Here is a 16,222-nt window from a genome sequence, read left to right on the forward strand (position 1 = left end):
CTGTAAACATGTTGACAGTATTTTTATTAATAACATAAATATTGTGGGCATACTTTAGAGTAGAGGTTGAAAAGTTAAATTTTAATATTGGCTTATAAACCACCTACTAATATATTTCTAAAAAAATTGCATAGAACAAACTTCCTTCTGAAAGTAGTATGCTCTCCAAATTTATTTCATACCTCTGATGAAATAGAAACAATAAACATGAAATAACAAATTTAAAGAGTTGATCTATTTCTTAAAACAAACAAAAAAATACATTAATCTAAATAACATCAGAACACAATCATATTTCTCATAATTAAAGTCCACAAAAACAATGGTTGTGTTTATTCACATCCCTGTAGTTAATATTTTGTAAATCCACCTCTTTCACTAAACACACTGATTTGATCACTCCTTTAGTTTGCTATGAGCTTCTAGCACTTCAGAGGGAAATTTTCTAAAAACTATTCCAGTTCAATTGTTCTGTGTCAGATCATTTGATTTCCATTAGTGAACTGTCATCAGAAGTTAGGATCACAAATATTCAATTAAATTGATGTCTAGAAATTAAGATAGTCAAGAATATTTATTTTGTGTTCTGGAAACTATTTGTCTATTTGGATAGATGTTTTGGATCATTGTCATTTTGGAATTTCCATTTGACAGGAATGTTTTCTCAGAACTGGACTAGCAATTTTTCAGTCTATTTATATTGCCCCTGCCTTGAGTAACTCTTGGAAACAGTATACCTATGTCCTATAAATTGAACGTCTTGCTTCCTTAAGTACTATTAATAGAATGCAATCATGGCCTGATGAGTCTCTTATCTTAATACATCAAGCTCTTCTAAGCTATTATCATTTACTGAAGAATTTTGTCTTTACAATGTTTAAGGAGTAATACTTATTTTTATTTTCATGTAGAACATCAGAATGAAATATTCATTAATTCACAAATACAGTACATCTGCTATTTCCCTTTCATCATGACGACGTTTCCCTTTGCTACCTCACTCATTTCACTTCATTCTTTGCTGATCTTTTGCTGTTGCAATAGATAGATACTTTATTGATCCCGTGAGGGAAATTGCAGTGCAACAGCAGCTTTACACAGACAACATAGCCACAGCGTAACGGATGATACAATAATAATAATAGTACAATACATACAATACAATCAGTACAGTGAGGGGTGCACTAAAAGAGTTACTCACAGTCCGGACACACAAAGAACAAACTAGAACAGAACAGTATGCAGAAAAATCGTTTAACACATATGAATATAAATATAGATGTAATATAGATATAAATAGATATAAATATAAATTTATTGCACGGGTCCCTGGCATATATTGCACAAAAAACAGTTGTAAACGTGAAAAGAAAGAGAGCAGATGTAGCAGTAGATGTGTAGATGTGTTTAGTCCAGAAACAGGTCACTGTCAATGTTGCCTCTGCCCAGACGAAAGGTGGATGCGTTGTACAGTCTTATGGCAGAAGGCAAGAATTACCTCCTGTAGCGCTCCCTGTCGCACCGTGGATGAATCAGTCTATTGCTGAATGTGCTCTTCATTTCTACAAGCCTGTCATAGAGGGGATGGGAGATGTTGTCCATGATGGCCTCTAGTTTGGACACCATTCTCCTCTCAGCCACTACCTCCAAGGGGTCCAGGTCAGACCCAATGACAGAGCTTGCTGTCCTGATGAGCTTGTTCAGCCTTTTAGAATCCACTGCTCTAATCCCAGGGCCCCAGCATACCACTGCATAGAAAATGGCGCTCGCTACGACCGACTGATAGAACATATGTAGCATCTTACTACATACATTGAAGGACCTGAGCCTCCTCAAGAAGTAAAGTCGGCTCTGTCCCTTCTTATAGATGGCCTCGATGTTCTTAGACCATTCCATTCTATCGTCGATGTGGACTCCCAGGTACTTGTACGAGTCCACCATCTCCACGCCACTCCCATGGATGTAGACAGGAGTAGGTTTGACCTTTTTCCTCCTGAAATCTACCACCAGTTCCTTTGTCTTTGTTACATTCAGTTCCAAGTGGTTCTCCCCACACCACTCCACAAAGCTGCTGACCAGTCCTCTGTACTCCTCCTCCTGCCCACTCTTGATACATCCCACAATTGCAGAGTCATCTGAGAACTTCTGCAGGTGGCATGACTTTGAGTTGTACTTAAAGTCCGAAGTATAGAGGGTGAAGAGGAATGGAGAAAGAACTGTCCCCTGAGAAGCCCCTGTGTTACTCACTACCTGTTCAGACACACAGTTCTGAAGTCTCACAGACTGTGGTCTGCCAGTCAGGTAGTCAGTGATCCATGAGGTCATGGAGGCATCAACTTGCATCTCCTCCAGCTTCCTCCTTAGAAGTAAGGGCTGGATGGTATTGAAGGCACTTTTCGACTGGAGAAGTCGAAAAACATGATCCTTACAGTGTTGCCAGCCCTGTCCAGGTGTGAGTAGGCCCTTTGCAGCATGTAGATGATCGCATCCTCCACACCAATACTGGGCTGGTAGGCGAACTGTAGGGTGTCCAGTGATGAGCTAACCAGGGGTCTCAGGTGGGATAAGACCAGCCTCTCCAGTGTCTTCATGACGTGAGAAGTCAGTGCAACTGGTCTGTAGTCGTTGAGGACAGAGGGGCGCCCTTTCTTTGGTACCGGGAACAGGCATGATGTCTTCCAGAGCACAGGGACTCTCTCCAAGCGCAGGCTCAGGTTGAACAGTCGCTGGAGCACTCCGCTCAGCTGATCAGCACAGGCCCTCAGAACTCTGGGACAGACGTTGTCTGGTCCTGTGGCCTTACCCTGGTGCAGCCTCTTCAGCTCCTTCTTCACCTGGTCAACCGTGATGGTCAGCCTGGCCTAGGGGATGGTGCTCATAGCGCTTTCAGTGCTGCAGGTGTTAATGGTGGAGGTGTTGGAGAGTGGCAGCTGTGGGGGATGGGGGAGTGAGTAGCTGTCGGGGGTTGTAGCTGTAGGCGGCCATGATTGTGGGGGGATGGAGGAGGTGTTGGGCAGCTGTGAAGGGTTAGGGAGCATGTGGCTGTGGGGGGATGGGTGTTGAGCCACAAGGGGCCCTGAATCAAACCTGTTAAAAAAGTGGTTCAACTTGTTGGCCATCTCCAGGTTCCCCTCTGTTGCACCCCCAGCCTGTTTGAAGCCAGTGATCTCTCTCATGCTGCTCCATACATCTCTCACCCTATTCCTTTGCAGCTTGTCCTCCACCTTCCTCCTGTTGTCGTCCTTGCTCTCTCTTAACTTCTGCTTTAGCTCCCTCTGTACACGCTTGACCTCTTCCTTATCCCCCCTCCTAAAGCTTTCTTCTTGTCATTCAGCAGAGCCTTCAGGTCGCTGGTGATCCAGGGTTTGTTATTGTAAAAGCAGTGTACGTTTTTGGTGGGGATGGTGTTGTCTACGCAGAAGTTAATATAGTCAGTGACACAGTCCACCATGCTGTCTATGTTGTCCCCATGTGGTTTGCACAGCACATACCAGTCGGTAGCCTCCAAAGTACCACGTAGATCCTCCATAGCCTCCTGAGACCATCTCCTCACAGTCCTCATGGTCGCAGGTTGGCGCTGGACAATAGGCGTGTATAGTGCTGTAAGCAAGACAAGGTTGTGATCTGATCTGCCAAGGGAGGGAAGTGCTGTGGAACTATATGCATCCTTAGCATTGGCATATAATAACTCCAGTGTTTTGTTTTCTCTGGTCGGGCACTTAACAAACTGGTGGAAAGTAGGCAAAGTGGTGGAAATAGATACGTGGTTAAAGTCCCCTGAAATAGCTATAAAAGCACTAGGGTGCTTTGTTTGTAGCCTGGCTGTGACTGTGTTTATGACGTCACATGCTGCCTCTGCGTTTGCCGTAGGTGGAATGTAAACAACAACAAAGATGGCGCATGTAAACTCCCGCGGCAGATAGTATGGACGCAGTCCTATGGCTACCAGTTCGATGTCCGGGTTACAGACGCGCTCCTTAACATGAGTATGTCCAGGATTACACCATCTGTTGTTGACAAGCACCGCGAGTCCCCCTCCTTTCCTCTTACCACTCTCAGTGTTTCTGTCCGCCCGCACTGTCTGAAAGCCGCCGATGGTAACATTCGAGTCCGGAATAAGTTCCTGCAGCCATGTCTCGGTGAAACACATGATACTGCATTCATGATACTCCCTCTGGCTCCTCACCAATGCTCCCAGTTCCTCCATCTTGTTCGCTAGGGACCTCACATGATGATCGAAGGAAGGTAGGGCTTAAATCTCCTTCTCTTCGCCTTTCGCGTCACACCAGCCCTACAACCTCGGCTTCTCCTCCTCAGCTCCTCCGGCACCGATGGCTTCTCTCCAGTGAATAGAGCCGGACGCGCTAGCACGATCAGTTGGTCCCACGTGTAGACAATGCCTCTGTAGCTATTGGCATTGCAACCCGATAGGAACAGAGGTCCGAGTATCAGAAAAAATAAGAAAAAGTATCTCAGCTTCCTAGTATCCATCATGTTGTGATCTCAAATCTAGTTGCCGGCAAGGGTATGACGAAAAAACACTAACACACTAGCACTAACTAACTGAAAGAAACAAAAAGACAACAAAGAGACACAGAGCTGCTGTAGCAGGCTGCCACTAACACGGCACCATCTTGAAAATATATACAATACTGTAAATTTTACAATACTGTAAAAGCATTTTTATTATTTTAGCAACCAAAATATTCTATCTCTCCCTTAGTCTTTATAATATCCTTTTTTACCCATGCTTACAATCTTTATATTCTTTTTTTAACTGAACCCTGATATTTTTAGATGATTTTATAAGTGCTTTTTTTTTTCTCCATGCACTACATTTTCCTAATTGATATATTAATTTATTTGGTCCATTACTTTCTATCAATGGATTTGCTTACACTTGTGATGGATCTGTTCCACACTGTAAGCAGAATATATTTAAAATACTACTACTCATTCTATCCTTTTGCACTTGTAGATTTTGTGTATCAAAAACATCCATCTGTGAAGCCAGGACACCACACCCCCGAGTCCCTTGTCCATTTTAATACAATATTTTTATTGCCTTCCCTGTAGCCTGCATCCATTAAAATTTCAAGGACCCCTTTGTTTTTGTGTGGTCCATCGGTGGATGTGTAATTTGCGTAATTTCAATGGTAAATCCAGTTAATTTAATTTAGCTCAGCATGTCCCTCAGCTATTCACCCCCCCCCCCCCCCATTGGTCCTATAAATGACATCATCCACCAGGTAAACTGTGGCAACCAACAGATGATCCTCACCTGCATTTTCTAGGACCTATTTTGTCAACAATGTCAGCCACCTCTGTTACAGCATTTTGTTGCTGACTCACAGACTTCATGCGTAACTCGCTTACAGTTTTCTTTAGAACACAGTCTCAGATACAACCATTACTTATTCTTCTGTTTTTTTAATGTCACTGCTGCTGTTCAAAATTGCTGAGACCGGTTTTTGAATTTCTCCTGAGTTTCCAAGTCTTGGTTATCTTTTTCATGATACTGCAGTGGTGCAGATTCTTCATTGATGTCTTATGAGTTGGTTAGGTGTGACAGAGCCATAGTAAATAGCTTTTGACTTACCTTTGTACAGTTATCAGTCCAATCTTTGTTTGTGCTGCAGAGACCTTGTAAAAGAAGAAACTGCACTTAAGGTAGCCAATATACAAGGATGCAAACCTGGCCAGAGGAATGCACCATTTGTAATTACCAAAGGGCATCAGTGAATGCATCACTTTCAATCTAATAAAAAAAAATGCCTATAATGAATTATACTGCTCTCTTGTATTGTTTGTGTGTGTATAATTAAGCTTTCTGTAAAAATAAGGCTACAGATTACTAAGGTTCTTTTTTTTGTTTTAGAACATTCCAGGCCATATACAGTAAAAGGGATGCTGGGAAGCAGTGCAGGAGAACGTTTATTTTGCAGAGGTGATGGTTAGGAAATTGGTGTCCTGTTTAGGAGGAACAGTGGTGGTAATCCACAACTGGCTTGTTTTATTTTTTGTTGAAGATAGTCTTTTTAGTTGTATTTGTTTTCTTTTTGTCCCTGTATTATGTTTCTGAGAGACACCCTGAGGTTTCTTGTGGTCCTAGCTGACACCACAACCTTAATAAATCTACGTTTTGTCTGTCCTGGGACTTTGATTGAGATTTTGTTTTTGGTCTGGCTTGATGGAGGAAAACTACCCATACAGAAAGGATTGTGTGACAAATATGTGCAACTGTGAAACTTTCACCAAGATAATTTATATATTGCACAAGCTGTTAAAATAGGCTTAGAGATCATTTTTAGAGTGGATGTTTTAAAAGATTTTAAAATGTTTATTGCTGTCCTGATTCATAGTATTTTTTTTAGCTGTTTTGTTGACAAGAAATAGCACAGCTCTTTCTAGAGCGGCTTAATGCAATCAATCCATCTGCTTACAACTACAATCTTATCCATTCCACCTACAATATTTTAGCCTCGAAATTAGCCACTGTTTGTCAAACTTTTTTGGTCATATGCTAAAGACCCTACAGCACTAAAAAACAAACATGCACCTTCTGTTTTATGCTATTTAAGGAGTTGTTGACAGTAGTTCATAACTATCCTCTCACCTTTCTTTTATTCAGATTCACCGAATCTGAGGTTCAAATCTGTCCTATCCAGCACTCTGGTATAGGGCTTAATACAGTGTGATCTCCCTGTAGAATTCCTCGTATCAGCATCCTACTTTGGGTTCAACTACTGCAATCTGTCCCATAAAATTTCCTCCAGCTCTTGACTACCAAATGGGGAGGAAGCCTTTAGTGCTCCTTCAGGAAGTGCCTATCCAAATATGGCCCAGAGTACTGATGCTTTGTTCTGTATCTTTCTGTTCTCAGGCCTTATTCTCAATCCCAGATCCAGTAATTTTTTTTGTCACCCCCACACATTACTTCTGAATGGTGTAGCAATTGCCTAGCAAATGCTAATGTTAAGAGGGTCATTGATCAGGGCAAGAGATGCAATTATCACTGAGGTGTCACTGGCCCATCAAGGCTATTCGCATCCATACAGCCCTCAACACATAGTGTTGAGGGAATTAACTAAAAGTTTTTTACTATAAGTTTGTATTATATCTTGTTAATTAAATATCTTTTTACTTATATTTTACTAAATCCGTCTCAGGATATCTAGTCTCAGAAGATAACAAAGCCACATAATGTCTTCACGCACAGCCGACATAGCTTTCAGGGAAATGACCGAATGACCTCTTCTGGAACAAATGGTCAGTTCAGCAGAAGGGGCTGCTTGTCACGCAAGCCGGCAGTAAAGAATATATATGTAATGGTCAGTTTTTTAGAATGACCATATATAGCCACAATGCAAGCAGGGAGTCATGTGGGAATGTATCCTGTATTGTTTGTTCCACTATATAAAGGAGCACTGTAAATGTTGGTTTTTAAGTCTTGTGCCACATGATGGAAGACTTCCATATGCATATGAATAAAGATGACTTTCAACACACAAATGCTCAGCTGATGCCGTTTTTTCTGGCACTACAGTATCAAACACCCAACCTTTTCACTCTGTGATACAAACATGATTTGTGGATAGTAGAAAGAAGGGCTATTAGTGTACATTGCTCCTAGACAAAGTTTAGTGCCAAGTTTTTAAACACTATAAATGTGGTAAAAAATATTTTCCCCCCAACATAAAAAACTGTAAATGATCATTTAGCCTTGAAATACAAATATGTATTAAATTACACGTTTCTGATGGTTGTGTACTTATCTGTTCAGCTGACATTTATTAAACAGTCAAATTACATAATTTATAAGTGAGAATCTTTACTTCCTTAAGTCAGGTCTTAAGTCTTGAAAAATGTTCAAATTTGCAGGACAAAACTTCAAAATGTGCAAAAGTTCATGCTTTTTTCCATGTTTACATGTTTCCATGTTTGTTGATATCGCATGATACCGCAAGTAAAATAATAGTATCCGGAATTTCCGCAAAATGGAGCTAATAAAGCCTCTGAGAGTTTGAGCTGTCACCATCAAAGCCTTTACCGAAGATATTACTAATAGTATTTATAATGAATGACCTTGGACAAGCTGTAAACTCAAAGTATCGCCCTGGTCCACATTCTTTTTTTCATTGACCAGCATTTCGTTGATCCAATCACGCATTTGTTTCCAATTAAAGTACAGTAATTTTTGAGAATCTCCGATTCACCATGCCTTTCGCATGCTCATAAAAGATATTGATTTAGGAACATAAACATATTACTGTATGCAAACGGTACTGTATACAGACTGTACCCTCTTTTCACTGTGGGACAGCTGCACTGGTCAGCGGTCTTCCTATACCCCACCCTGACCACTTCCACTCCCGTCCTTCCCCTCACCGCGTACCCCAGCCAGACGCTCTTCGGCCGCTGCCCGGGGCGAATGCGCTATAATAGATTAGCATACTGTAGAGGGAAACAGTATAGGCATCGTTGATATGAGGACTTTTGAAACCAAATTTCCCAAATTTAATATGTGCTTTTCTATATTGGTACAGTAGGACTAATAGGTTCTAGTAAAAACTTACAGTATTCAGAATTGGTAATGCTTAGAAATCCCATTTTATGAAAAGGGACTCTGGTCGCTATCCTAAACGGAAAGCAACTCAGTTTATACTACAGTATATTTTGCTTTGCTTGGTGAAATAGGCATGGTCACTTGTTCTCAATATTTATAGATATCCATCAATACCACATCAATCAACGCTATTATCAGTTCAGGGAAAGATATTCTGCTCACAATATGCATGGCTTTTAACAGCAATTTAACAGCTCTTATCCATTACTAAAGGGTGGAAATATTCCATTGTAACAAGAGAAGGAAGTAGATAGATTACATAGGTTTTTATATAATACATGCATTTAATTTACTATCCTCAGATGGCTGTTTATTCTCATTATGAGAGCTTGCTTTGTTGGAATTAGCTTGCTAATTCCAACTCAATAAATTATTTTTTTCCTCAAATATAACAATGAGAATTATGTTTAGGGAGAAATGTTTGTTAAAAGAAAAGTCATGGCGCTAGCTGGATTTGAACAGCCAACCTCTCACTTACAAGTCCAGTACCTAGACCACATACAGATGCAGCCATTCAAAATGCGCAGGCGATACCGCATTATTTTGCGGTGCGCTTTACACAGTCTACCGCAAGTTACCGTAAATTCTCCTATAATACCGCAAGTAAAATAATACTATCCGGAATTTCCGCAAGGTGGAGCTAATAAAGCTCAACTTCTCATGTTTGAGCTGTCGTTATCAAAGTCTTTAACGAAGATATTACTAATAGTATTAATAATGAATGACCTTGGACAAGCTGTAAACTCAAAGTATTGCCCTGGTCCACATTCTTTTTTTCATTGACAGTCTTTGTAAAAGTAACACCACAGCATTTCGCAATCACGCATTTGTTTCCAATCATGCAAAGTACAGTAATTTTTGAGAATCGATTTACCATGCCTTTCACATGCGCATAAAAGAGATTGATTTAGGAACATAAACATATTACCGTATGCAAACTGTACTGTATACAGTATGTATATGTATATTTAATGTCTTAACTGTGCCCATTTAAGTATTGAATATTTACATGGAATTTTACCACTGAAGGGAAATCTTAGTACCTGAGCATAAAAAGAATAGGAGCATACTGTAACGCATGTGAAGGCCATAAACGATATTAATTTTGGAACTTAAACATACAGTATATGGCTGGTCTCGGTACTTTAAAGAAAACATACACACCAGTATTCCATTTCTCCCTAAACATTTTAAGCATCGAAGTCTTTAACTAACATGATACCGGAGTCAACAAGCATACTTTTAGAATTTGATTAAAAGGGAATATAATATGGAATCGCGTATCTAAAGAAATTAATAACGATATAATTATATTCATGTACCGCAACACAGGAATAGTACATGCTGTACATTGTCTGTTGATAATGTTTCTGTAGTGCTTTTTCAGCACTCTGCATGTGACCCTGCCGTTGGCGCTGTGGGTTAGGTTCCTGACTCCCACGTCACACGGTCTGTGATTGAATCCCGCTGGAGCCATGAATTTTTTTTAACAAACATTTCTTTGAATAAATGAAACGTTTCCCTGCGTCAGAGATTAAATAAAACCTCACTCGCACCAAACAAATTTATATTTCTTAATATCACAACATGATCGAATTTAAGTCATTTTAATAACAATGAATAGTCACCTAGGCGTTACAATATAAACATTTATATTGATTTAAATCGCGTTTTGATTTAAATCGCAAACGCGGGTTTAAATATATGTGTTTTTTGATTCACAATCAGACAAATGCAACATAAATTGATATCTTTGTCTTCTAAGTATCTTAATAAACTTTCAGCATAGCTTTCTCCCTGTTTAGATTTATTTTTCTTGGGATCTTGGGATCAAATGTGGAAAGATTAGATTGTAATCGTTTTTATTTTTTAAATACATTTTAGAAAAGTGTAATCTATACTAAAAAGCTGTACACCACCTGCTATAAAGATACATATTGTAATACTTTTGGGTTCGGATAGGACAGACACAAGAACTCAGACTTACGTAGTTAAAGCCTTGATTTTATATATCACCTTTAAAAGTGGCATCTCAAAGCAAAGTAAATACCCAACACTGATTGTACCCATCTGTCATGCTAATAAAGCACCTTGAATTGAATTGAGAGGGGGGGGGGGAGGGCGAGCGAGAGAGCCAGGACAGACAGGCAAATAAGATACACTCCACAGACATTCACAACAGCGACATATCATAAAACGTGTGCACATATAGTTATTACTTGGTTTTCAAAGTGCAATGAAATACAACATTGTTGTTGTTGCTGTTATTGTTGTTTTTATCCTGTAAAGCGTTTTGAGAAGCCACCTTTAAAGGCGATATATAAAAGCGTTGATTCTTATGGAATGTGTTCCGCCGGGGATTCAAAATTTTTTTTATTTTTTTTTTAATCGCGTACCTAAGGAAATAGCAGTATAACCTTGTTCATGCACAAACAGTGGCATGTTACATTATTAATTTGGGTGTCTCCTCTTGCCAGAAAGCTCTAAATTGCATTTTGAGTGCGGTTTTTGACTTTTTTTAAATTGCAACCCATAAATAAAGCTGATACTGTTTAGAGTTTTAATTATTTTAAACTGTATTACAGCAGCACAATGCACAATGCAACGTAAATTGCAAAAATGCACTTGGAATCTGTCCAAGCCCTACTCTGTCAGGCATTTTCTTTTACTGTAACGGACACAAAAACTCCCTTGCTTTTAACAGAGTGTTTCATAATTTCCAACTACGAAAATTATTTAAACTGCGACACTTATCATTCAACCAGAGCTCGAAATATCACAAGGATCCTCAAGAGCACAGCAAAGACTGTATTAAAAGTATACTAGTGACAAACTAGTATACTTTAGATCTTTTATTCTGAACCGGGGTAAATCTGATCATGTTTCTCTATAACAATAATAAAAAAAATTATTTTACATATCACCTTTATGTGATATCACCTTAAGGACAGCACGTACAAGACGTTTATCCAGAGAGCGAGTGATCAGAAAAAGGAACAGCTGTTACGCCCAGGTTTTACGCTCTCTCTCTGCTGAATGAATAAAAGCGTTTTATTAAAAATGCATTTGCGTTTGTCTGGGTATTTACTTTGTAATCTGTGGTTTACATCTACTGTATTGCTTTGAGATGCCACTTTTAAAGGTGATATGTAAAATAAAGTTTTTTTATTATTGTTATAGAGAAACATGATCAGATTTTCCCTGGTTCAGAAAAAAGACAATTAAAATCTGTAATCTTTCCACTTGTATGTCATCGGACATTAACGAGTACAACCCCCTCTCTGCCGGAGTGCTGGCTGTGACGAATTAAACCGGTTTCACAGGTATTTTCAAAGTAGGAAGTACAGTGTTAACTAGTAGCTAGGCTCCTCAATGAAATCGCTTTAACATGCTAATGCGTTGGTGTAACAGTCCGGGCGTGGCTAGCTTCCAATGTCAACTCGACTCGATTGGAAGACAATGAACGTATTTTAGCCCTAAATGAATTAATAGCAAACATGGTTTACATAAAATACATTTTTCCAAGAAAGTTTATAATAATACGATCTATAGTTGAAATCTGAGCCTAAATATAAAGGAAAAGCATTTTCAGAGAGCAATCACGCTGTGTTTATGTAGAAAAAGCGATTAGGTTTATGAGCAATCTAATTACCTATTCGCTTAAAACGCTATATAAAATAAAGTTTATTTAAAGATGAATGATAAGTGTCGCAGTTTAAATAATTTTCGTAGTAGGGCTTGGACAGATTCCAAGTGCATTTTTGCAATTTACGTTGCATTGTCCAATGTGCTGTTGTAATACAGTTTAGAATACAGTAAGTCTAAACTGTATCAGCTTTATTTATGGGTTGCAATTTAGAAAAAGTCAAAAACCGCACTCAAAATGCAATTTAGAGCTTTCTGGCAAGAGGAGACACCCAAATTATAATGTAACATGCCACTGTTTGTGCATGAACAAAGTTATACTGCGATTTTCCTTAGATACGCGATTAAAAAAAAATAAATTTTTTGAATCCCCGGTGGAACACATTCCATAAGAATCAGCGCTTTTATACAGTATATCACCTTTAAACTCATATATTTAAACACGCGTTTACGATTTAAATCAAAACGCGATTCAAATCAATATAAATATTTATTTTGTAATGCACAGGTGACTATTCATTGTTATTAAAAAGACTTAAATTCGATCATGTTGTGATATTTAGAAATATAAATTTGTTTGGTGCGAGTGAGGTTTTATTTAATCTCTGACCAAGGGAAACATTTCATTTTTTCAAAGAAATGTTTGTTAAAAAATAAAGTCATAGTTACATGGGATTCAATCACAGACCGTGTGACATGGGAGTCAGGAAACTAACCCACAGGGCCACCAGCGTGGTCACATGCAGAGGGCTGAAAAAGCACTACAGAAACATTATCGACAGACAATGTACAGATTTGATGAGGCTATATAATTGTAATTAGGCACAGAACAAGTTTACAGCACAGTACAATAATAAATGCTGACCATGAATTTAGAAGCATAAATTACCTTACACTCAATTTAAACACAAGCTGTCTTTAGCCCTCTAAGCTGGTTCATACAGAAATGTAGAGAACCAGGCTCAGAACACACAGGTTCCTTAGCGAATACATATGCAGGACAACTAGAGAAGACGTTTTACAGAGGATGGATTTTTAGAAACATCCCATCAGTGACATCACTGAAGTCAACTCCTACTGTAGGTAACTGTCGTGTGGATAGTTTCACAAGAATCAGACAAAGGTTTAAGCATCGCTTGTTCTAGATAAAACTGCAAAAAAAACCAACAACCCATAATGTACTTCTTTGCGGCTCTGTTTGCCCAAATCATATATTCACAACGTGAAATTAGAAAATAATATTACGTAACCAAAATCCGCAATATGGAAACAGAACCTGTGTAATTGTTGACAGATGATGTTCTCGTAACACTTTTACAAGACGAACTACAACATTTAAAAAATGACTTGTATGTACTTGATATCTCTAATCAATCCACGGCGATATAGTTAAAGCAGTCCCCACGCAAAACGAAACTAAAACGCCCTGGGCATACCGTTTCGTGCTTCTTATCAGTTGCTCAAAAGTAATTTGACCGTATGAAATGCATAATATAAACCTAGAAACATATACAGTACGTGAGCAGTATTTACGTAGTATCGGTGTCAAGACATACCTCTCAAATACTGTAAATCAAGTTAAAAATATCTCAAGACCGATTCTGGTCATAATGAAACCATGTTTCGTGTATGTTTTCTTTAAAGTACCGAGACCAGCCATATACTGTATGTTTATGTTCCAAAATTAATATCGTTTATGGCCTTCACACGCGTTGCAGTATGCTCCTATTCTTTTTATGCTCAGGCACTAAGATTTCCCTTCAGTGGTAAAATTCCATATAAATATTCAATACTTAAACGGGCACAGTTAAGACATTAAATATACATATACATACTGTATACAGTACAGTTTGCATACGGTAATATGTTTATGTTCCTAAATCAATCTCTTTTATGAGCATGTGAAAGGCATGGTGAATCGATTCTCAAAAATTACTGTACTTTGCATGATTGGAAAAAAATGCGTGATTGCGAAATGCTGTGGTGTTACTTTTACAAAGACGGTCAATGAAAAAAAGAATGTGGACCAGGGCAATACTTTGAGTTTACAGCTTGTCCAAGGTCATTTATTATTAATACTATTAGTAATATCTTCGTTAAAGACTTTGATGGCTACAGCTCAAACATGAGAGGTTGAGCTTTATTAGCTCCACCTTGCGGAAATTCCGGATACTATTATTTTGCTAGCGGTATTTACCGGTAACTTGCGGTATTTACCGGTAACTCGCGGTAGACTGCGTACAGCGTACCGGAAAATAATGCGGTATCGCCCGCGCATTTTGAATGGCTGCATCTGTAAATATTCAATACTTAAATAGTCACAGTAAAGACATTAAATATACATATACATACTGTATACAGTACAGTTTGCATACAGTAATATGTTTATGTTCTTAAATCAGTCTCTTTTATGAGCATGTGAAAGGCATGGTGAATCAGAGATTCTCAAAAATTACTGTACTTTGCATGATTGGAAACAAATGCGTGATTGCGAAATGCTGTGGTGTTACTTTTACAAAGACGGTCAATGAAAAAAAGAATGTGGACCAGGGCAATACTTTGAGTTTACAGCTTGTCCAAGGTCATTCATTATAAATACTATTAGTAATATCTTCGGTAATGAATTTGATTGCGACAGCTCAAACATGAGAGATTGAGCTTTATTAGCTCCACCTTGCGGAAGTTCCGGATACTATTATTTTACTTGCGGTAAAGACATTTAAATCTTTCTATGACCGACCAACACACCACTAGTGCCCCTGTCAGTCAACCAATCACGTACCGCGGTATGACGCAGACAAACGCCCGCGGTACGTGTTTGTGCTGTGCACTTTGAATGACTGCATCTGTATTATTTTAATTTGGTTGTGTATTGTTTTTATCTCAGAAATGTAATATATTAAAAATTATAAATAAAGAATTTTCCAATCATATCAGTAACACGCAATGTAACAGCAGTCACTTTAAAGTACTTTATAATACATAAAAGTACATCTCAAAATACAATCAAATAACAGTGCAAAGAGAAAAAAGATGGTCAAGATCTAGGTGGCAAAGCAACAAAAGTCCTGTGTGAGTGCAAACCAGAGGAAAATATATTAAAATAGAATCAACTGAGCTAAGAAGACGGTGAGGGGAGTAAACAGATAATATTTTGTCAAGATACCAAGGTGTCATACCACAGAGAGCCTTGAATGTAAGCAGAAGTACTCTTCTTGAATATTTAATCAACTCATAATCAACTTGAAACCTGACAGAATGCCAGTGCTAGGACTCTAAAATAGGATTAATGCATTAGCTTCAATAATGTGAGTCACATCCTTACATTATTCCAAAATGATATCCCAAGAGATATTTTCATCTACCACGGATAAATCCCTATACCACATAGCAGTCATCACTAGCAATTAATAGCAAAACCTTAGATGGGAGGTTCAAAGTGTCATTCTGTCCTCTGCATTTAATACTCTATATAAGGGATGAAGTTGGAGCTCTTTCCCATGGGAGCACCATACATAAAATAGGCATTGCTGAGTGAAGACAAAGATAAAGAATGATGTACCTGGTATGTTCTACCATGATTGGACAGACAGATGATTTTCTTTTATGGTGTATGCTAATGAGTGAATTATGTTATCTGACTACAGATATTCATAGAATTAAAAAAAATAATTATAGAATAATAAAAAATATTGTTTTATTCCTATATAGTGACAACAGGTCCAAATTGCTCTATACATTATTTAAGGGAAATACCAGAATAAATTAGGTGTTGAAATCTGTAAGGGAAGATAAAGTTTCTTATATAATGAAACTTACACATTAATATCAGACTAAATCGTAAATGAGTCCAATACGTATAACCAAAAATAAGGCTTGAATTGTGGCAGATAGCCCACCCAAGGATTTTTTACAATGTTTGCAATTTTACATATGCTCATTTCCATTTCA

The sequence above is a fragment of the Atractosteus spatula genome, chromosome 4 (genome assembly GCF_055471065.1).
Source record: "Atractosteus spatula isolate fAtrSpa1 chromosome 4, fAtrSpa1.hap1, whole genome shotgun sequence".
Taxonomy (NCBI): Eukaryota; Metazoa; Chordata; class Actinopteri; order Semionotiformes; family Lepisosteidae; genus Atractosteus; species Atractosteus spatula.